The 21,635-nt window shown below is 52.7% G+C and overlaps 1 protein-coding gene across 1 annotated transcript in view; it reads left to right on the plus strand.

Moving 5' to 3' along the window:
• DYNC2H1 (dynein cytoplasmic 2 heavy chain 1) overlaps positions 1-21,635 on the plus strand; it is a 1,714,832-nt gene that overhangs the window by 126,059 nt on the left and 1,567,138 nt on the right. The window lies entirely within an intron of this gene.

Raw genomic sequence — 21,635 nt, forward strand, 5'->3', positions numbered from 1 at the left:
ACCCCATCCCCCAGGGCCCGACTTCAGTGAAAATGTCCAAGGGATCCCATCCCCAGGACACATAAAATCGAAAGCAGGTTGAGTGCCCCTGCACTCATTATTCTGCTCTTGGGGACCCCCGGGGGCATTGCAGGGCACTTTCTGTGGTCCCCCATGCTGTGTCTTGGGTAGCGGGTGGAGAGTCGATGCAGCAGCTCCCATGCAGAAACAGCAGCCCGGGCTGAGGGAAGTACAGCTAGCTTTTTTTTTTTTTTTTTTTTTTTTACAGAGTTTTATATAGCGCGAACATGACCCGAATTGAGTATCAGAGTGCTTTACATGGCACCAGTTGCATTACATGAGGACACATTAATTTTTGTTAGGCAGGGGGAGATTAAGTGATTTGCCCAGAATCATAGGATGTTCAGCGTCATTGCCGAGATTCGAACCCAGATTCGGGGTCGACCGCCCTAGCCGTTAGGCCAACTCCTCCCCCAATTGTGATTGCTAAATATCTTTTACCGCGTAAAATTGAGTATCCTATATTATTGAAATAGTTGTCTGGTGGTGAGAGAGTATCTCTGCCTGTAAGAAAGTCGCTCTGTATATACTGCACCAAGGTAAGGTACAGTGTGTACAGAGTCCAACTGTCCCCAGAGGTTTGGCAGCGGTTAAAGTTGGATATAACCTTACTCTCTAAAGTGGTAGCTTGGTCGAGCAGTAAGCCAGTATCAGAGGACAGTTTAAAGCATTTGTTGTACACACTCAGTCAGCAAATGGTCTCACACACTCAAGAACTTAACTCTAGGCCAATGGTTTTGTATATAAAAATATATAGTTGTTTTATTTTAGAATCACAAGTAGGTATCAAAATACTTTCTCAGAATGAGATGCTCTAGTTGAATACTTTCAATAAGCAATAGTCTTTTAAATGCAATCATTACAGTTGTTGCAATAGGCAACACAAGTTAAACACAATTATAACATTGAGCTCAATGGGAATCGTTAAGTAAACGCAATATCAATTACTTTGCATAGGTTTTTCTTACGCAGGGCTGGATCCTGGATTCAGCCCTGGTGCATCTCCTGTAAACAGTTGGAAGAAATCGTTTTTCTTACGCAGGCGATTTTTAAGGAATATTTGTATGTTTCAAAAATCGACAGAAGAATTTCTGGCAAAAACCAGGCAATGTTATCCTATGGAGGAAAGTTTGGTTAACGGAAAATCGCAGTTGTAATTACTTTTCAGGGTCAGTGCTGGGCACCAGGATCCAGCACTGGGATCTCTCCTGATTACAGGTGAGTAATTTCGTTTTCGTTGATCGGGTGATTTTTAGTGAATATTTAAAAGTTTCAAAACTCGACACTTAGAAGAATTTCCAAGTGAAAACCAGTCAGTGTTACCCTATGGAGAAAATTTGAATTATCGGCTTTCAGGTAAGTACTCGACTGGCAGAGTTAAGGTTCTAGGGTTAGACTCAGGGGTCTCCCAGGGTCAGGTAGGTACAGTTGTTACACCCTCAGCGGCACAGGGCAGCCGGGTGCAGAGAGAGTAGGCCCAATGTTAGCCTATGGCGGGCAGGGGGCCTTTGGTTGGTGGCTGCTAGAAGGCAGACCACGCGGCTGTGGGAGCGCAGCTCCTGGTCACTTACAAAGGGCAAGTGGGGAAGTGGAATAGAACAGATGCTGCACTTCCAGTGGCACTCAGGCGGCTGGGTGCAGGGTGCTTTTGGGCCGCCGGGCCCCCAATGTATTTCAATTGTAAAGCTGCAAGATGAACAAAGGCTGCAAGCTCGGGGACGGACATTCTTCAGGTGCGACCACCACTTCAAGAGGTAAGTTGGGAAGCTGTAGGTTAGGTAGGCACCCAGGAGCTGGGCACAGGGGGCTGCAGGGCGCCTTGGTGCAGGGGTGTCTTTTGGCATCGGGAAATCTTACACTCTGCTGGTTTTGGTTGGGGGGGGGTCCCTGGAGTTGAGGCTGCAGGCGTTGTCAGGAGCATTGAGGAGGGTCCTTGGGTGCTGGATTCTTGGTCACAGTCGCCGGGGCGACATCCTCGTGGTCTTAGTTCACTCAGGCAAAGGCCGGGCTCGGCGGGTGCAGAGTGTGCTGGATTCGCTGTCTGGCACCAGGGGTTGTTGCTTGTTTGAGCAGAACCACTGCTCGTGGGAGTCCCAGTCTTTAGATGAGCAAGGCAGTCCGGTCCTCTGGGGTTTTTGAGGTTGCTGACCCCTGGAGATGTCTTGGTTTAGCAGGAGCAGGTTCGAGGGTCGACAGGCCGGTAGGGCTGGGGCCAAGTCAGTTGGTGTTGTCCACTTGTTAGCAACTGCACGGCAGGTCTTCTTTCTTCTTCTTCTTCTTCCTCTCGTTTCGAAATCGGGATCTGAGGAAGGAAGGTTCAGGGTGCCCCTAAATAGTACATTTAGAGGCTCTCCAGGTAGGGAAAGGACCAATGGGACCCTTTCCTGGGGTGAGTACACCCCCTATCCTGCCACTCTCCAGTGGAAGGGGGGCAGGAGCCTAGTCCTGATTGGGTAGGGCTCCCCATCCTCAAGATGGCGAGAGCCCGGAGATGTGCTTCACCTCGCCTCCCCCACCTGAAGGGTGGGGTTGGCAGAGGCTGGCACACCCTTTCCTCACTTGTTTTTTCCCGCCAGTCTTCCTGCCAGAGTGAGGGCCGGAACCGGTGGGGACCAGTTGCTGAGTACAGCAAGTGGTCTGGGGAGGCTCACAAAGGCTGCATGCCTTTGAAGCTTCCCCTGCCCATCCTGAGGGAGGAGGCTTGGCACCTCGCCCCAGGATGTGCATTGTTGCAGGCCCACAAGAGCGGATGGCTCTCTACCCAGGGGGCCAGCAACGGTCTGCTGGGTGGCAGCCTAGGCAGCCTCTCAGTCAGGACACGGGTTGTGGGTTAGTTTGCCGGTCGCGCGAGGGTCAGGGTGGTTCCACCCCCGCGGCTCCAGCGGAGCCGCAGGCGCCGCGCAAGTCCCCATACCCGCCGATCCCTGGGACTGATGCAACGCCGGCGGAAGTCAGTGCCTTCCTCTCGGCCATGAGAAACCTGGCTCCGCCGTCGACGCCCGCTGGCGTGCCTTCGGGCACCGCGGACCCGACTGGGCAACCTTGCATGCCGGCGGCGCCGGCTCCGGCCTCGACGCGGCAGGTTCCCGAGGGACTCATCCCCGAGTCCCCGTCGACGCCGGTCGACCTCGTCACGCCTCCTCCGCCGGCGTCGACACCGGTTCCACCTCCGACGCCGGCTCCGCTCGGCGTCGAGCCCCAGTTCAGCCCCGCTCCGGACCCGGCGCCGTTACGGCGTCGATGAACGCCGCGTACGGCGCCGTTGGAGACACATTATGTCTATCGTCCGGCTCCGATCCTTCCTCCTGTTTACCAGGAATCGGATGACGGGGGTGAATGGGAGGGGTCCGAGGATCCTATGGCCGTTCAGGCTCAGCTGTCACAGGACTGGGCAGATGAACTGGGGGAGGCCAGTGGTCTGGATACCTCACCAGACACTGGATTCATCTCTCCTCCGACTGTGGCTTCGGAGGTGGGTGCTGCTTTCTCTGTGGTGCTGCGCAAGGCGGCCGCAGCCCTTGGGCTCGAGCTGCCTGCCGTGGCTGTGAGGACTAACGTCCTCACTGAGGTGCTTCAGTCTGCAGCAAGCTCCACTGAGCCTCTGCTGCAGTTCAATGAGGCCCTCATTGACGTTCTGCAGGGCACCTGGTCCAAGCCCTCCACAGTTCCTCCTGTGGACAGGAACGTCGCCAGGCGCCACCGCCCTGCTCCGGGCGACCCCAGTTTTCTGTCCCAACACCCCACCCCCGAGAGCCTGGTTATCCAGGCTTCTACCTCCCAATCCTCCTTCCCGACCGCTCCGCCGGACCGGGATTCCAAGAGACTGGAACAGTTTGGCAAAAAGCTGTTCTCCTCCCTTAGTTTGGGTCTGCGGTCCTTGAACACCGCCTGTCTTTTGGACCGTTATTCCCACTCTCTGTGGGATACGGCGGAGGACGTGCTGCCCCTGTGCCCGGAGGAGGCCCAGACACGACTTACCCAGGCTCTGGCCGATGGGAGGGATGCAGCACGACATGCAATCAGATGTGGGCTTGACACTACGGACTCGCTGGGTAGGGCGATTTCTACCACGGTGGCGCTTAGATGTCACGCCTGGCTGCGGTCCACGTCCTTTTCGGGGGATGTCCAGAGCACTCTCATGGACATGCCCTTTGATGGCACTCGCCTTTTTGGTGAGAAAGCGGACAGTGCGCTGAATCGCTTTAAGGACTCCGGGGCTACGGCCAAGTCCTTGGGCCTCTCGGCCCCGCGGTCGCAATCTTCCGCCTTTCGCCCCTTTCGTGGCCAAGGAAGGGGTGCCTCCTCACGTCCGCCTAGCCACCAGCCGCAGAACCAACCTGCGCGCGGTCGCGGACGTGGTTTCCGCCGAGGCGGTTCTGGAGGAAGACGCGGTCAGCCCACATCCACGCCGGCAGCATCCGCCTCAAAGCCTTCCTAGTCCGAGCTTTCAGGCCCATCCCACGCCAGTGGGCGGCAGAGTTCGCCATCACCTGCTCCACTGGCGGTCCATCACATCGGACAGGTGGATGCTGCAAATCGTCCGAAGGGGCTACTCCCTCCCCTTTGAGACGACCCCTCCAGCCATGCCACCGCAGCACCACCGTATCTCGGGGGATCATTTGAATCTTCTCCACGAGGAAGTTTCGGCCCTCTTGGCCAAGGGGGCCGTCGAGCGCGTTCCGAGCCCAGAAGTAGGTCGTGGTTGTTATTCCCACTACTTTCTGGTTCCCAAGAAGGGCAAAGGGGGCCTACGCCCTATCTTGGACCTCCAGAACGTCAATACCTTCCTCCGGAAGGAACGGTTCAAAATGTTGACCTTGTCTCAGGTTCTAGCTGCCCTAGACCCTGGAGACTGGATGGTAGCGTTGGACTTGCAGGACGCATATTTCCACATCCCCGTCCTGCCGGCCCACCGGCGTTACCTGCGGTTCACGGTGGGTCAAGAGCACTTTCAGTTTACCGTGCTCCCCTTCGGCCTCACCAGTGCCCCTCGGGTGTTCACGAAAGTGATGGCGGTGGTCGCAGCTCATCTGCGCAGATCAGGGGTTCCAGTCTTCCCCTATCTCGACGACTGGTTGTTGAAGGCGGGCTCGCCCCAGGCAGTCGTCTCCCACCTCCAGACTACGGCGTATCTCCTGCATTTGCTGGGGTTTTCCATCAACGTGCCGAAGTCACACCTGAGTCCCTCTCAGAAGCTCCCCTTCATCGGAGCGGTTCTCGATTCGGCGCAGTTCCGGGTCTATCCGCCGGAACAGCGGGTCCGGGATATTCAGGCCCTGATTCCCATCTTTCGGCCTCTATCCTGGGTTTCGGTCAGGCTAGTGTTGCGGCTTCTGGGGCTGATGGCCTCCTGCATCCTACTAGTGCATCACGCCAGGCGGCGCATGCGGGCTCTGCAGTGGGACCTGAAGTTTCAGTGGGCCCAGCATCACGGCAACCTGTCCGACCATGTCTTGATCTCGGAGGGCACTGCACAGCAGTTGCAGTGGTGGCTCACGGACCGCGATTGGGTCACGGGCAAGAGCCTCTCCCTTCCCCAACCGGAGCATGTCGTAGTGACGGATGCGTCCCTCCTAGGATGGGGTGGCCATATGGGAGAGGCGGAGATCAGAGGCCTCTGGTCTCCGGCGGAGTCTCGCCTCCACATCAACCTGTTGGAGTTGAGAGCGATCCGACTTGCACTGAAAGCCTTCCTTCCCTCTGTCAGGGGAAGTGTCGTGCAGGTGTTCACGGACAACACCACCGCCATGTGGTATTGCAACAAACAGGGCGGGGTGGAGTCGTGGACCCTTTGTCAGGAGGCTCTGCGCCTCTGGACGTGGCTGGAACACCAGGGCGTCACCCTAGTGGTTCAACATCTGGCGGGCTCTCTGAACGCCAGAGCAGACGAACTCAGCCGCCGGTGCATGATGGATCACGAATGGCGTCTGAACTCCGAAGTGGCGCAAGTTCTCTTTCAGCAGTGGGGAGAGCCTTGGTTAGATCTATTCGCCACCGAAGAGAACGCGCAATGTCAGCAGTTCTGCGCGTTGGAATTTCCAAGGCGGCACTCGCTCGGCGACGCTTTTCGTCACGAGTGGAGTTGCGGTCTGTTGTACGCCTTTCCGCCTATACCACTTCTGCCCAGAGTGCTAAGGAAGATCAGGCGCGACCGGGCCCAAGTCATCTTGGTGGCTCCGGATTGGGCACGAAGGTACTGGTATCCCGAGCTACTCAGTATGTTGACCGATCCTCCGATACGTCTGCCCCTTCGGGAGGATCTTCTGTCGCAGCAGCAGGGGACGGTCCTACACCCGAACCTGTCCAGCCTCCAGCTCCATGCGTGGAGATTGAGCGGCGGCAGTTGATGCCATTTGACTTGCCTCCTGAAGTCTGTGATATCATTCTGGCAGCCAGGCGTCCCTCCACAAAGACGATATACGCCTGCCGGTGGAACAAATTTGTGGCATGGTGCACAGCAAAGGCTGTGGATCCCCTTTCCGCCCCTCTTTCTGAGGTTCTCCTCTTTCTTCTTTCTTTGGCCTGGCAGGGCTCTGCCCTGGGCACCTTGAAAGGTTATCTTGCTGCCATCTCTGCCTTCTTGCGGCTTCCTGATCAGCCTTCTCTTTTCAAGTCCCCTGTAGTTACACGCTTTCTAAAGGGCATTACTCACACGTTCCCTCCTGTCCCTTTTGTAATGCCTCAGTGGGACTTGAATCTTGTTCTCACATTTCTAATGTGTGCTCCCTTTGAGCCTCTTCATAATTGTCCTCTTCGTCTGCTGACGCTTAAGACTGCTTTTCTGGTAGCCATCACCTCGGCTAGACGGGTGAGTGAGCTCCAGGCTTTATCATCAAAGCCTCCTTTTCTCTCTGTTCATCCGGACAAGGTTGTCCTTCGGCCTCGTCCCTCCTTTCTTCCGAAAGTGGTGACTCCATTTCATCTTGGGCAGTCTGTCACCTTGCCCACCTTCTTTCCGCCTCCGCATCCTTCCAAGGAGGAAGAGAGGCTCCACCGTCTGGACCCAAAACGTGCGCTCTCCTTTTATCTGGACCGCACAAAGCAGTTCCGGGTGGACGACCAACTTTTCGTTGGATACGTGGATGCTAAGAAGGGGAAAGCTGTGCACAAACGGACCATCTCTCGGTGGGTCGTTTTGTGCATCAAAATGTGTTATTCCTTGGCAAAAAAGGACCCTCCTGTTGGGCTGCGCGCCCATTCTACTCGGGCCACAGCGGCTACTACTGCTTTGGGACGGGGTGTCCCTTTGCAGGACATCTGTCAGGCGGCGACGTGGGCTTCGCTACACACGTTTGCCAGGCATTATTGCCTTGACAGCCAAGTCCGGAGGGATGGCTTCTTTGGCCGTTCTGTCCTCCAGGACTTTCTGGTGTGATCTTGGTTCGCAGACCCACCACCGGGGATGGTATTGCTTGGGTATCTATTCTAAGGTGAGGAATCTAACTAACGTGTTACTTTCAGATGAACAAGTTACTTACCTTCGGTAACGATGTATCTGTAAGAAACATTAGTTAGTTAGATTCCTCACCGACCCACCCATCCTCCCCGTTCTGCGAACTGACATCTAGGGTTAAGGTTATCCTTTTCAGGCCCCTAGATTTTATTTTTGGCACCAGTGTCGGTCTTTTGCATGGCTCTGCGTTCCTGGCGCGGAAAGCTATGTACAAGAACTGACGTAAGCGCGCGAGGGCGGCGTCTAAGTACTCCGACGACGTCATTCCGGCGCACGACGCCGACGACGGACGCGGAGCCACAGACGACGCCTAGCGACGCGCAAGGGGTATTGCTGACGAAAAATCTTCCGGATCCAGTCTGACGCCTGGGGATATTCTAAGGTGAGGAATCGAACTAACTAATGTTTCTTACAGATACATCGTTACCGAAGGTAAGTAACTTGTTCCTTGGGCTGTAAGGGCTGTACCTGGCCTCCACCAACAAGGTGGCCCAAGTACACCACAGTGCCCTGCCCTATCTGGCATTTGGATGCCTTGATAGGCCTGCAGTTTGCAGGGCTTTTAAAACCTTCCCAAGGTGGATCAGGTGATCCTGCCAGGTGGAACTAAAGACAGCAATATCATCAAGATAAGCTGCACTAAAGGACTCCAACCCAACCAGGACTTGATTCACCAACCTCTGGATGGTGACAGGGGCATTCTTTAAACCAAATGGCAGCACGGTGAACTGATAGTGCCCATCAGGTGTGGAGAATGCTGTTTTCTCTTTTGCTCCTGGGGCCATGCCAATCTGCCAGTACCCTGCAGTTAAGTCAAAGGTACTGAGAAATTGGGCTGCCCCCAATTTGTCTATCAACTCATCTGCTCTTGGGATAGGGTGAGCATCTGTCTTGGTGACAGAGTTGAGCCCTCTATAGTCCACACAAAACCTCATTTCCCTCTTTCCACCCTGTGGATGAGGCTTGGGGACCAGAACCACTGGGCTGGCCCAGGGGCTCTCAGAGAGTTCAATAACCCCTAACTCCAGCATCTTGCTGACTTCAGCTTTGATGTTTCCCTTGACTTGGTCTGACTGTCGATAGATCTTGTTCTTGACAGGTGCACTGTCATCAGTGTCCACATCATGGGTACACCAGTTTGTCAGCCCAGTGGTCAGGGAAAAGAGGCAGGCATACTCTTGCTTGCAGTCAGTCTGTAGGAGAGGAGATCAGGGAGAGGTTCACTCTCTGCTTCCTGTTCCTCATCAGTCACCATCAGCATGGTGATGTCAGTCGTGTCATTGTAGAGCCTAAGGCGGTTCACATGGATAACCCTTTAAGGTGTCCTGCTTGTGCCCATGTCAACTAAGTAAGTGACCTCACTCTTTTTCTCTAGGATAGGGTAAGGGCCACTCCATCTATCTTGGAGTGCCCTTAATGCCACTGGCTCCAAAACCCACACCTGTTGCCCAGGTTGAAATTCAACCAGTGCAGCTTTTTGGTCATACCAGTGCTTCTGAAGCTCCTGGCTGGCCTCAAGATTCTTGGATGCTTTTTCCATGTACTCGGCCATTCTGGACCTTAGGCCAAGCACATAGTCCACAATGTCTTGCCTGGGTTCTTGGAGAGGCCTCTCCCAACCCTTTTTCACAAGACAGAGTGGTCCCCTCACAAGATGACCAAACAGAAGTTCAAAGGGGGAAAACCCTACTCCCTTCTGTGGCACTTCTCTGTAAGCGAAAAGCAGGCATGGCAACAGGACATCCCATCTCCTCTTGAGTTTTTCAGGGAATCCCATGATCATGCCTTTCAATGTCTTGTTGAACCTCTCAACAAGGCCATTGGTTTGTGGATGGTATGGTGTAGTAAACTTGTACTGCACGCTACACTCCTTCCACATGTGTTTTAGGTAAGCAGACATGAAGTTGGAACCTCTGTCTGAAACCACCTCCTTAGGAAATCCTACCCTGGTGAAGGCACCCAGGAGGGCCTTGGCTACTGCAGGAGCTGTAGTAGTCCTAAGTGGAATTGCGTCAGGGTACCTAGTATTATGATCCACTACTACTAGAATTAACTTGTTCCCTGAGGCTGTGGGAGGTTCAAGTGGACCCACAATGTCCACGCCTACCCTTCCAAAGGGAACCCCCACCACTGGCAGTGGTATCAGGGGGGCCTTTGGGTGGTCACCTGTCTTGCCACTGGCCTGACAGGTAACACAGGAGCTTACAAACTCCTTCACCTTTTGGTGCATCTGGGGCCAGTAAAAGTGACTAACTAGCCTTTCCCAAGTTTTGGTTTGCCCCAGATGTCCAGCTAGGGGGATGTCATGAGCCAAAGTTAGGAGGAACTGCCTGTACTTCTGTGGCACTACCACCCTCCCGGTGGCTCCAGGAGTGAGGTTTCTTGCCTCCGCATACAGTAATTCCTCTTCCCAATCATCTCTGTGGGTACCACTGACATCTCCCTGTGCTTCTGAAACAGCTTGCTGCCTCAGGCTTTCAAGAGTGGCACAGCTCTTCCTTAGTGGGTCCCCCTGGGCCCAGGAGTTCAACCTGGTAAGGGTCAAGCTCCATAAGCTCAGTTCCCTCTGGGGTGTCCAAGTCCTCTCCCTGAGGAGAGGAGTCCTTAGTGGGTTGCTGTACAGAAGCTGGTCCCCCAGTCTTCTTACCTTTTCTCTTGGTGGGTTGGGCCATACTTTCAGGCTCCAATCCTACTTTTTCACCCTTCCTCTTGCTCTGTGCTCTTGTTTGCACACACACCAATTCAGGGATACCCAGCATAGCTGCATGGGTTTTCAACTCAACCTCAGCCCAGGCTGAGGTTTCCAGGTCATTGCCAAGTAGACATGCAGCTGGTAACTTTTGCAAGACCACTACCTGTTCCGGGCAGTAACCCCCTCTCCCCCCAACCTAATGTCACCATAGCCATTGGATGATTAGTGGTAACACTGTCAGCATTGTTGACTGGGTAAGTTTTCCCAATCAAGTGTTGCTCAGGGGAAACCAGTGGGTCTCTCACCATAGTGATTCTAGCCTAGTTCCAGTAACCTAGGGGTACTGTAAGTACTTCTTTAAGTTGGGTGGCCACACAGCTACAGTGGCAAAGTCAACTTCCTCTTCTGAAACTAGAACTGCTTCAGTGTGCATCCTGATTTGCTCTGGGCACACCGTTGATCCCATCTGTAGACTTGCTACCCCAGGTGTAGCTGTACTGGTTGCCTTAGGGGCCTTGTTGTGGGGGCAAGATTTATCTACAGTTAAGTGTCCCAACTTCTTACAGTTGTTACACCAGGCCTTTAAAGGATCAAAGTTCTTCCCCCCCTATAGGGCTGAGGCACAAAGGGAGTAGTTTGGGACCCACCCCCTTGTACAGGTTTTTGGGGCCCTTTAGAAGACTCAGTCTTTTTATCTTTGGGATTCTCACCACCTTTCCCCTGGGGAGGTTTTGAACCACCTTCTTCTGGTCACCCCCAGTGGTTGTCCTTGTCACCCTAGTCTTGACCCAGTGGTCTGCCTTCTTTCCCAATTCTTGGCGAGAAATTAGACCTAGGTCTACCAAATGCTGATGTAACTTTTCATTTGTGCAATTACTTAGTATATGTTCCTTCATAAACAAATTGTAAAGTCCAGTAAAATCATGCACATTGTGTCCAGTTAACCAACTATCCAGTGTCTTTACTGAGTAGTCTACAAAACCAATCCAGGACTGGGTCTGGATTTTGTGAGCCCCCCTGAATCTAATTCTATACTCCTCAGTGGTGAGCCCAAATCCCTCAATCAGAGTCTTCTTCATGAGGTCATAGGACCCTGCATCTGGCCCAGAGAGGGTCAGAAGCCTGTCTCTGCCGTTACCTGAGAACAGTTCCCACAGGAGTGCCCCCCAGAGAGGTGTCTTTACTTTTCTCATGTCACAAGCCCTCTCAAAGGCTGTGAACCATTTGGTGATGTCATCACCTTCCTCAAATTTAGGGACAATCCCTTTGGGGATTTTAGGATCATAATACTGCTCTTTATCCTTATCATTTGTATTGCTGCCACTATTGATGGGTGCTAAACCCATCTCCTTCCTTTCTTTCCCTAGAGCCAGGAGTCTGGACTCTAGTTCTAATCTCTTGGCCAGCTTTGCTAAAAAGCTGTCCTCTTCACTGGGGAGTTCCCCAGTGTTTTCTGTGCGACCTGGTGGTCTCTAGGTCCCCAGAGGTTCATTCTTGGAGTTAAGGGTATGGGGTTCCTTTCCTCCCTAGGGATTATTGGAGGGGGGCCACTATCCCCCTCATCCTCCTCCCTTTCCCCTTCTGACTGGTCATCACCATGTTCAGAGGGGTGGTCCTGAGCATACTCAGCCAGGAGCTCCTGGTGCCCTTGTTTAGTTGGATGGAGGCCAATTTGTATATTTTTTTAGTTTGCATAAGGACCTCAATTCCTTGAAAGACAAGTGTAAGTAAGATGTGAGGTCGAGCCCCTTAACCAGGTCCTGCATGCTATTACCTTCACTAGTAGCTGGGTTCTTTTGCGACATTCTAACCAGACAGTTCTAACCCTCAACAATTGACTACAGTGATTTCTATTTCTCTAAAATTCTAAGGGGACTTAAGCAAGGCCCTGCAAGACTTTTAGTATTTTGGAAAGTCAAATTTAGAAAAATCTGAATTCTAAAGGCAATTTAAGAGTTCTGTATCCCACCGCTGATACACCAATGTAAGAAAGTGGCTCTGTATATACAGCACGAAGGTAAGGTACAGTGTGTACAGAGTCCAACAGTCCCCAGAGGTTTGGCAGAGGTTAAAGTTGGATATAACCTTACTCTCTAAAGTGGTAGCTTGGTCGAGCCGTAAGGCAGTATCAGAGAGGATAGTTTAAAGCATTTGTTGTACACACTCAGTCAGCAAATGGTCTCACACACTCAAGAAATGAACTCTAGGTCAATGGTTTTATATATAAAAATATATAGTTGTTTTATTTTAGAACCACAAGTAGGTATCAAAATACTTTCTCAGAATGAGATGCTCTAGTTGAATACTTTCAATAAGCAATAGACTTTTAAATGCAATCGTTACAATTGTTGCAATAGGCAACACAAGTTAAACACAATTATAACATTGAGCCCAATGGGAATCGTTAAGTAAATGCAATATCAATTACTTTGCATAGGTTTTTCTTACTCAGGGCTGGATCCTGGATTCAGCACTGGTGCATCTCCTGTAAACAGTTGGAAGAATTCGTTTTCGTTACACAGGCGATTTTGAAGGAATATTTGTATGTTTCAAAAATCGATACTTAGAAGAATTTCTGGCAAAAACCTCCTATGGAGGAAAGTTTGGTTATCGGAAAATCGCAGTTGTAATTACTTTTCAGGGTCAGTGCTGGGCACCAGGATCCAGAACTGGGATATCTCCTGGTTACAGGTGAGTAATTTCTTTTTCGTTGATCGGGTGATTTTTAGTGAATATTTTAAAGTTTCAAAACTCGACACTTAGAAGAAATTCCAAGTGAAAACCAGTCAATGTTACCCTATGGAGAAAATGTGAGTTATCAGCTTTCAGGTAAGTAGGGGTTAGATTTGGGGGTCTCCCAGGGTCAGGTAGGTACAGTTGTTACACCCTCAGCTGCACAGGGGCAGCCGGGTGCAGAAAGAGTAGGCCCAAAGTAAGCCTATGGCGGGCAGGGGGCCTTTGGTTGGTGGCTGTTAGCAGGCAGACCACGCGGCTGTGGGAGCGGAGCTCCTGGTCACTTACACAGGGCAAGTGGGGAAGTGGAAAAGAACAGATGCTGCACTTCCAGTGGCACTCGGGCGGGTGGATGCAGGGTGCTTTTGGGCCGCCGGGCGCCCAATGTATTTCCATGGAAAAGCTGCAAGATGAGCAAAGGCTGCAAGCTCGGGGACGGAGATTCTTCAGGTGCGCCCACCACTTCGAGAGATAAGTTGGGAAGCTGTAGGTTAGGTAGGCACCCAGGAGCTGGGCACAGAGGCCTGCAGGGCGCCGGGTGCAGGGGTGTATTTTGGCATCGGCAAATCTTACACTCTGCCGGTTTTGGTTGGGGGGGGGGGGTCCCTGGAGTTGAGGCTGCAGGCGTCGTCAGGAGCATCGAGGAGGGTCCTTGGGTGCTGTATTCTTGGTCACAGTCACCGGGGGGACATCCTTGTGGTATTTGTTCACTCAGGCCGGGCTCGGCGGGTGCAGAGTGTGGTGGATTCGCGGTTCCTGGCTGGCACCAGGGGTTGTTGCTTGTTTGACGGAACCACTGCTCGTGGGAGTCCCAGTCTTTAGATGAGCACGGCAGTCAGGTCCTCCGGGGTTTTTGAGGTTGCTGACCACTGGAGATGCCGGGGTTTAGCAGGAGCAGGTTCGAGGGTCTACAGGCCGGTAGGGCTGGGGCCAAGTCAGTTGGTGTCGTCCTCTTGTTAGCAGCTGCACGGCAGGTCCTCTTTCTTCTTGTTCTTCTTCTTGTTTCAAAATTGGGACCTGAGGAAGGAAGGTTCAGGGTGCCCCTAAATACTAAATTTAGGGGCGCTACAGGTAGGGAAATGTCAGGGACCAATGGGGCCCTTTCGTGGGGTGAGTACGCCCCCTATCCTGTCACTCTCCAGTGGGAGGGGGGCAGGAGCCTAGTCCTGATTGGGTAGGGCTCCCCATCCTCAAGATGGCGAGAGCCCGGAGATGTGCTTCACCTCGCCTCCCCCACCTGAGGGGTTGGGTTGGCAGAGGCTGCACACCCCATTTCCTCACTTGGTTTTTCCCGCCAGTCTTCCCACCAGAGTGGGGGCCAGAACCGGTGGAGACCAGTTGCTGAGTACAGCAAGTGGTCTGGGGAGGCTCACAAAGGCAGCATGCCTTTGAAGTTTCCCCTGCCCATCCTGGGGGAGGAGACTTGGCACCTCACCCCAGGATGTGCATTGTTGCAGGCCTACGAGAGCGGATGGCTCTCTACCCGGGGGAAAAACCAAAGTAAATGATGGACGGAGTGTTGAACATTGCAAGCACTCACCCCCAGTCAACTGATCTGGGTTTAATCCATCACCGTTCTTTAGCCCACTCTGCCACCCCAGTTCAAACATGGCCATATGCAAATCAGTCTGACCCTGTGCCTCATGGGAAAAGTCCAGCCCGAACTGCCAAGCCATGTCTTCCCTGGACCGGAAACAAGCTTCCTAGGACCGGTTTCTGGCATTTCAGCCGTCTTTAGCCAGGCTTGCTTGAATCCAGTGGCAAAGCGAGCAAGGGACTCACGTCTGAGCATACCCTGCCAACTTATGGCGAACAAAGCAAAAACCAAAGGAAATGATGGACGGAGTGTTGAACATTGCAAGCACTCACCCCCAGTCAACTGATCTGGGTTTAATCCATCACCATTCTTTAGCCCACTCTGCCACCCCAGTTCAAACATGGCCAAATGCAAATCAGTCTGACCCTGTGCCTCATGGGAACAGTCCAGCCCGAACTGCCAAGCCATGTCTTCCCTGGACCGGAAACAAGCTTCCTAGGACCGGTTTCTGACATTTCAGCCGTCTTCAGCCAGTTTCTGGCATTTCAGCCGTCTTCAGCCAGGCTTGCTTGAATCCAGTGGCAAAGTGAGCAAGGGACTCACGTCTGAGCATACCCTGCCAACTTATGGCGAACAAAGCAAAAACCAAAGGAAATGATGGACGGAGTGTTGAACATTGCAAGCACTCACCCCCAGTCAACTGATCTGGGTTTAATCCATCACCGTTCTTTAGCCCACTCTGCCACCCCAGTTCAAACATGGCCATATGCAAATCAGTCTGACCCTGTGCCTCATGGGAACAGTCCAGCCCGAACTGCCAAGCCATGTCTTCCCTGGACCGGAAACAAGCTTCCTAGGACCGGTTTCTGGCATTTCAGCCGTCTTCAGCCAGGCTTGCTTGAATCCAGTGGCAAAGTGAGCAAGGGACTCACGTCTGAGCATACCCTGCCAACTTATGGCGAACAAAGCAAAAACCAAAGGAAATGATGTACGGAGTGTTGAACATTGCAAGCACTCACCCCCAGTCAACTGATCTGGGTTTAATCCATCACCGTTCTTTAGCCCACTCTACCACCCCAGTTCAAACATGGCCAAATGCAAATCAGTCTGACCCTGTGCCTCATGGGAACAGTCCAGCCCGATCTGCCAAGCCATGTCTTCCCTGGACCGGAAACAAGCTTCCTAGGACCGGTTTCTGGCATTTCAGCCGTCTTCAGCCAGGCTTGCTTGAATCCAGTGGCAAAGTGAGCAAGGGACTCACGTCTGAGCATACCCTGCCAACTTATGGCAAACAAAGCAAAAACCAAAGGAAATGATGGACGGAGTGTTGAACATTGCAAGCACTCACCCCCAGTCAACTGATCTGGGTTTAATCCATCACCGTTCTTTAGCCCACTCTGCCACCCCAGTTCAAACATGGCCATATGCAAATCAGTCTGACCCTGTGCCTCATGGGAACAGTCCAGCCCGAACTGCCAAGCCATGTCTTCCCTGGACCGGAAACAAGCTTCCTAGGACCGGTTTCTGGCATTTCAGCCGTCTTCAGCCAGGCTTGCTTGAATCCAGTGGCAAAGTGAGCAAGGGACTCACGTCTGAGCATACCCTGCCAACTTATGGCAAACAAAGCAAAAACCAAAGGAAATGATGGACGGAGTGTTGAACATTGCAAGCACTCACCCCCAGTCAACTGATCTGGGTTTAATCCATCACCGTTCTTTAGCCCACTCTGCCACCCCAGTTCAAACATGGCCATATGCAAATCAGTCTGACCCTGTGCCTCATGGGAACAGTCCAGCCCGAACTGCCAAGCCATGTCTTCCCTGGACCGGAAACAAGCTTCCTAGGACCGGTTTCTGGCATTTCAGCCGTCTTCAGCCAGGCTTGCTTGAATCCAGTGGCAAAGTGAGCAAGGGACTCACGTCTGAGCATACCCTGCCAACTTATGGCGAACAAAGCAAAAACCAAAGGAAATGATGGACGGAGTGTTGAACATTGCAAGCACTCACCCCCAGTCAACTGATCTGGGTTTAATCCATCACCGTTCTTTAGCCCACTCTACCACCCCAGTTCAAACATGGCCAAATGCAAATCAGTCTGACCCTGTGCCTCATGGGAACAGTCCAGCCCCATCTGCCAAGCCATGTCTTCCCTGGACCGGAAACAAGCTTCCTAGGACCGGTTTCTGGCATTTCAGCCGTCTTCAGCCAGGCTTGCTTGAATCCAGTGGCAAAGTGAGCAAGGGACTCACGTCTGAGCATACCCTGCCAACTTATGGCAAACAAAGCAAAAACCAAAGGAAATGATGGACGGAGTGTTGAACATTGCAAGCACTCACCCCCAGTCAACTGATCTGGGTTTAATCCATCACCGTTCTTTAGCCCACTCTGCCACCCCAGTTCAAACATGGCCATATGCAAATCAGTCTGACCCTGTGCCTCATGGGAACAGTCCAGCCCGAACTGCCAAGCCATGTCTTCCCTGGACCGGAAACAAGCTTCCTAGGACCGGTTTCTGGCATTTCAGCCGTCTTCAGCCAGGCTTGCTTGAATCCAGTGGCAAAGTGAGCAAGGGACTCACGTCTGAGCATACCCTGCCAACTTATGGCGAACAAAGCAAAAACCAAAGGAAATGATGGACGGAGTGTTGAACATTGCAAGCACTCACCCCCAGTCAACTGATCTGGGTTTAATCCATCACCGTTCTTTAGCCCACTCTGCCACCCCAGTTCAAACATGGCCAGATGCAAATCAGTCTGACCCTGTGCCTCATAGGAACAGTCCAGCCCGAACTGCCAAGCCATGTCTTCCCTGGACCGGAAACAATCTTCCTAGGACCGGTTTCTGGCATTTCAGCCAGGCTTGCTTGAATCCAGTGGCAAAGTGAGCAAGGGACTCACGTCTGAGCATACCCTGCCAACTTATGGCGAACAAAGCCAAAACCAAAGGAAATGATGGACGGAGTGTTGAACATTGCAAGCACTCACCCCCAGTCAACTGATCTGGGTTTAATCCATCACCGTTCTTTAGCCCACTCTGCCACCCCAGTTCAAACATGGCCAAATGCAAATCAGTCTGACCCTGTGCCTCATGGGAACAGTCCAGCCCGAACTGCCAAGCCATGTCTTCCCTGGACCGGAAATAAGCTTCCTAGGACCGGTTTCTGGCATTTCAGCCGTCTTCAGCCAGGCTTGCTTGAATCCACAGGGTCAGACTGATTTGCATATGGCCATGTCTGAACTGGGGTGGCAGAGTGGGCTAAAGAACGGTGATGGATTAAACCCAGATCAGTTGACTGGGGGTGAGTGCTTGCAATGTTCAACACTCCGTCCATCATTTCCTTTGGTTTTCTCTACCCAGGGGGCCAGCAACCTGTCTGCTGGGTGGCAGCCTAGGCAGCCTCTCAGTCAGCACACGGGTTGTGGGTTAGTTTCAGGGGGCAACTCCAAGTTGCCCTCTGTCGTGCATTTTACATTAAATCCCACACAGGCATCAGTGTGGGTTTAATGTGCTGAGAAGTTTGATACCAAACTTCTCAGTCTTCAGTGTAGCCATTGTGGTGCGGTGGAGTTCTTAATGACAACCTCCCAGCACCATATACTCTTAATGGCAGCACTGCACTTACAGTGCCCAGGAATGGACCTGGGTACTGTAGAGGTACAGGGCTCATGCACCTGTACCCACACCACTGGCATATTGCACCCAACTAGAGGGGTGACTGAGGTATGCCAGGGCAGTGTGTTTGTGGGCATGGCACACAGGGATGTGTGCCATGTCGACTCTCTGTTTTGTTCTGCAACAAGACACTCAGCCTGCCAAGGCAGTGTGTGTGTGTGTCAGGGTACAGGGCCTCTAAGGGTGGCACAATAAGTGCAGGAGCCCTTAGGGGCCTTCTCTGGTCACAGGGCCCTGAGAACCTAGGGTACCATTTACCAGGGGCTGACATGTGGCCAGAGATGCCAATTGGGTTTAGGCTTCAATACAGTTTTAGGGAAGGAACACAGGCCCTGGGCACCTGATTGGCAGGAGCCCAGTGACACTCAGTCAAAGTACATCAGCAATTCAGCAAAAAGTGGGGCATACCATGCAAGAAAGATGGCACTTTCTCACACTGCCCCTAAGATCCAAATCTGGAGAAGAACTACCCCCAGTCACTTTTTGTTTGACCTTTTTTCGACCCCCTTGTCAAAGATATTTGAGACATTGTCTCCTGGTGTGGCAGGGATGTCCACGAACCAGGTAGGTGTCAAGCCCTGGGGTGCCTGTGATCGGTAAATGCTGGTAACGGATCTACACCTCGTGTGACTTTGTTGTCCCAAGTACACCCCCGTTGCCAGTCCGGCCCCTTGGATGCATGGATGGTCCTGGACTGCCCCTTGTATACATGGACAGATTTGGACCGGCGCCGGTTAGGCCACCTCGTCGTTCCACCGGCCCTATTGCCGACGTGCCTGGCTCTGGCAGAGCTGCCTCTATACTCCTCACCAACACATGGCCAGATGTGTTTCATCTGATGCCGACAGGAGGTCGGAGACTGTGCCCTGTTCCTATGGGCTAGGACCTGGGAATGATTGGGAGGGGCCAGTGGACTCTTATGAATACCAGCCCCTAAATGTCACTGAGGACACCTGGTGTGAGGATCTAGCAGATGCCAGTGGTCTGGACACCTCCCCAGATACTGGTTTGGTCTCTGCTCCTGCCGTGGCTACAGAAGTGGGAGCTTTATTTGCTATGTGGATGAGAAGGGCGGCCAAAGTCCTGGACCTTCAGGTGCACTCTGTGGCTGGCAAGAGGAAAGTATTCATGGAGGTGCTTCAGCCAGCAGTGACCCCATCCGAACCGCTTCTCCCATTTAACGAAGCCATCATGAACGTCCTACTCAGGACCCTGGTCCATGCAATGCACGGGGGCTTCTGTGAATAGGACAATTGCCCACCGCCCCGCCCCAGAGTCACCCGGTTTCTCATCCAACACCCCATCCCGGAGAGCTTGTCAGTCCAAGTCTCCACTTCCACAGTAAATCCTGGTACATTCCCTACCACTCCACCGGACAGAGAATCAAAGAACCTAGATACCTTGGGGAAAAAAATATGTTTTTTTTCCGATTGCCTGGCACTGCGGTTGGTGAACACTGCATGCCTTGTGGGCCGATACTTCCATTCGCTCTGGGATTCGGTTGCCCAGGTGCTGCTTATGGTCTTGGGGATGGCCCAAAACATACTATCCCAAGCTATTGCTGATGGTAGAGATGCAGCTAAGTTTTCAATATGCTATGGGTTTGATACAACGGATTCACAAGATGGAGTATTTTAATGGTTGGTTGCCCTTAGGTGCCACACCTGGTTGAGAACTACTGAATTGTCAGTGGATGTCCAGGTCTCACTCATGGACATGCCCTTACATTTTTTTTTTGTGGGGGGGGGGGGGGGGGTGGGTGAATTTTATATAGCGTGAACTAGACCTGAAGGAATCAGAGCGCTTTACATGAGCACCAGTTGCTTTACAAACGGACACACTCATATACTTTGTTAGGGCACGGGGAGATTAAGTGATTAGCCCAGAATCACAGGATGTTGAGCGTCCCTGCCGAAACTGGAACCTAGTTCCCCAGCTTCGAGGTCGAGCCCCCAAGCCATTAGGCCACATCCTCTCCCCTGATCGTTCCTTCCTCTTTGGAGACAAGGTGGATTCAGCGCTTCAAGGACAGCAGGGCTATGGGCAGGTCCATGGGCCTTTCCATGGCCTCTCACCAACTCCAGTCTGCCTTTTGTATCCACTGAAGGGTTTCCCGCTGTGTCTCTACCAGCCAGCCAACACGGCCCACCGGCTTCCCAGCCCCTGCGTGACAAAGGATATGGTATCCACAGACTTTGTGGGTCACATAACCAGAGGTCGAGCCAGTCCACCACCCCACTGGCAGCCATGGCATCCAAGCCTCTTTAGGTTGCCCTCTAACGATCATGAGCATCCAGTAGGAGGCAGGATTCACCATCACCTGCACCACTGGAGGTCGATAACATCCGACCGCGGGGTTCTCCTGATTCTCCAAAGGTGCTACACCCTTCCATTTAGTTGTTATTCCCCAAAGCAACAGAGACCTCCGTCCCTTCCAAGACCTACACCCTCTCAATGTCTTCCTGAAAAAGGAGAAATTCTAAATGCTCATGCTCGCTCAAGTTTAGTCTGTCCTTGACCCTGGAGAATGCATTGTAGCATTGAACTAGCAGGACGCATACTTCCACATTCCTGTATTTCCTGCCCACAGACGTACCTGCAGGTCATGGCCTTCCACAATACTTTCAGTTTGCTGTGCTCCCTTTTGGCCTCTTCAGCACCTGTTGGGTGTTCACCAAGGTGGCGGCAGTGGATGCTACTTTTCTGCGGAGATCAGGGGTAACAATCTTCCACTATGTTGACGACTGGCTGATGAAGGCAAGTACACACCAGTTGGTTGTCTCCCACCTCCAGACTACGGTGGACCTCCTGCACCCGCTGGGGTTCACTATAAACGTGCCAAAGTTACACCTGGTCCCATCTCAGATGAAACGGTCCCATCTCAGATGCTCTGTTTCATCTGAGCTGGTCCTGACACAGTACAGTTTCAGGGTTATTCTCCTAAACATTGATTCCAGGATATTCAGACTATGACACCAATATCTTAGCATCCTTCCTGGGTTTCGGTGAGACTGAGTCTGAGACTGCTGGGTCTCGCGGCCTCTTGCATCCTGCTAGTGATGCATGCCCTTTAGCATATACAAGCTCTGCAGTGGGACCTGAAGTTCCAGTGGACGCAGCATCAGGGGACCCTCTCTGATACAGTCCAGCTCTTGGAGAGTACTGCCAAAGATTTGCAGTGGTGGCTGATAGACATGATTGGGTCAGCAGGAGACTCCTCTGCCTTCCCCAACAAGATCTGACTGTAGTGACGGATGTGTCAATCCTGGGATGGGTTGGCCATCTGGAAGAGGTGGAGATCCGAGGACTCTGGTCTCCTGTGAAATACATCGGAAAGCACTGCAACTTACCTCTGCAGCTGTAGGTTTCCTTAGACCGGCCTCCTGGACTGAGCCTGCAGCCCTTGTTCAATTTGGCCGTTCTCCATTGCCTTGCATTGGGCACCCAACAGTGTGTTGGCACCCTGCAGCTGGCTGTCCCTGTGCCGCT

The sequence above is a fragment of the Triturus cristatus genome, chromosome 8, assembly GCF_964204655.1.
Source record: "Triturus cristatus chromosome 8, aTriCri1.1, whole genome shotgun sequence".
Lineage (NCBI taxonomy): Eukaryota > Metazoa > Chordata > Amphibia > Caudata > Salamandridae > Triturus > Triturus cristatus.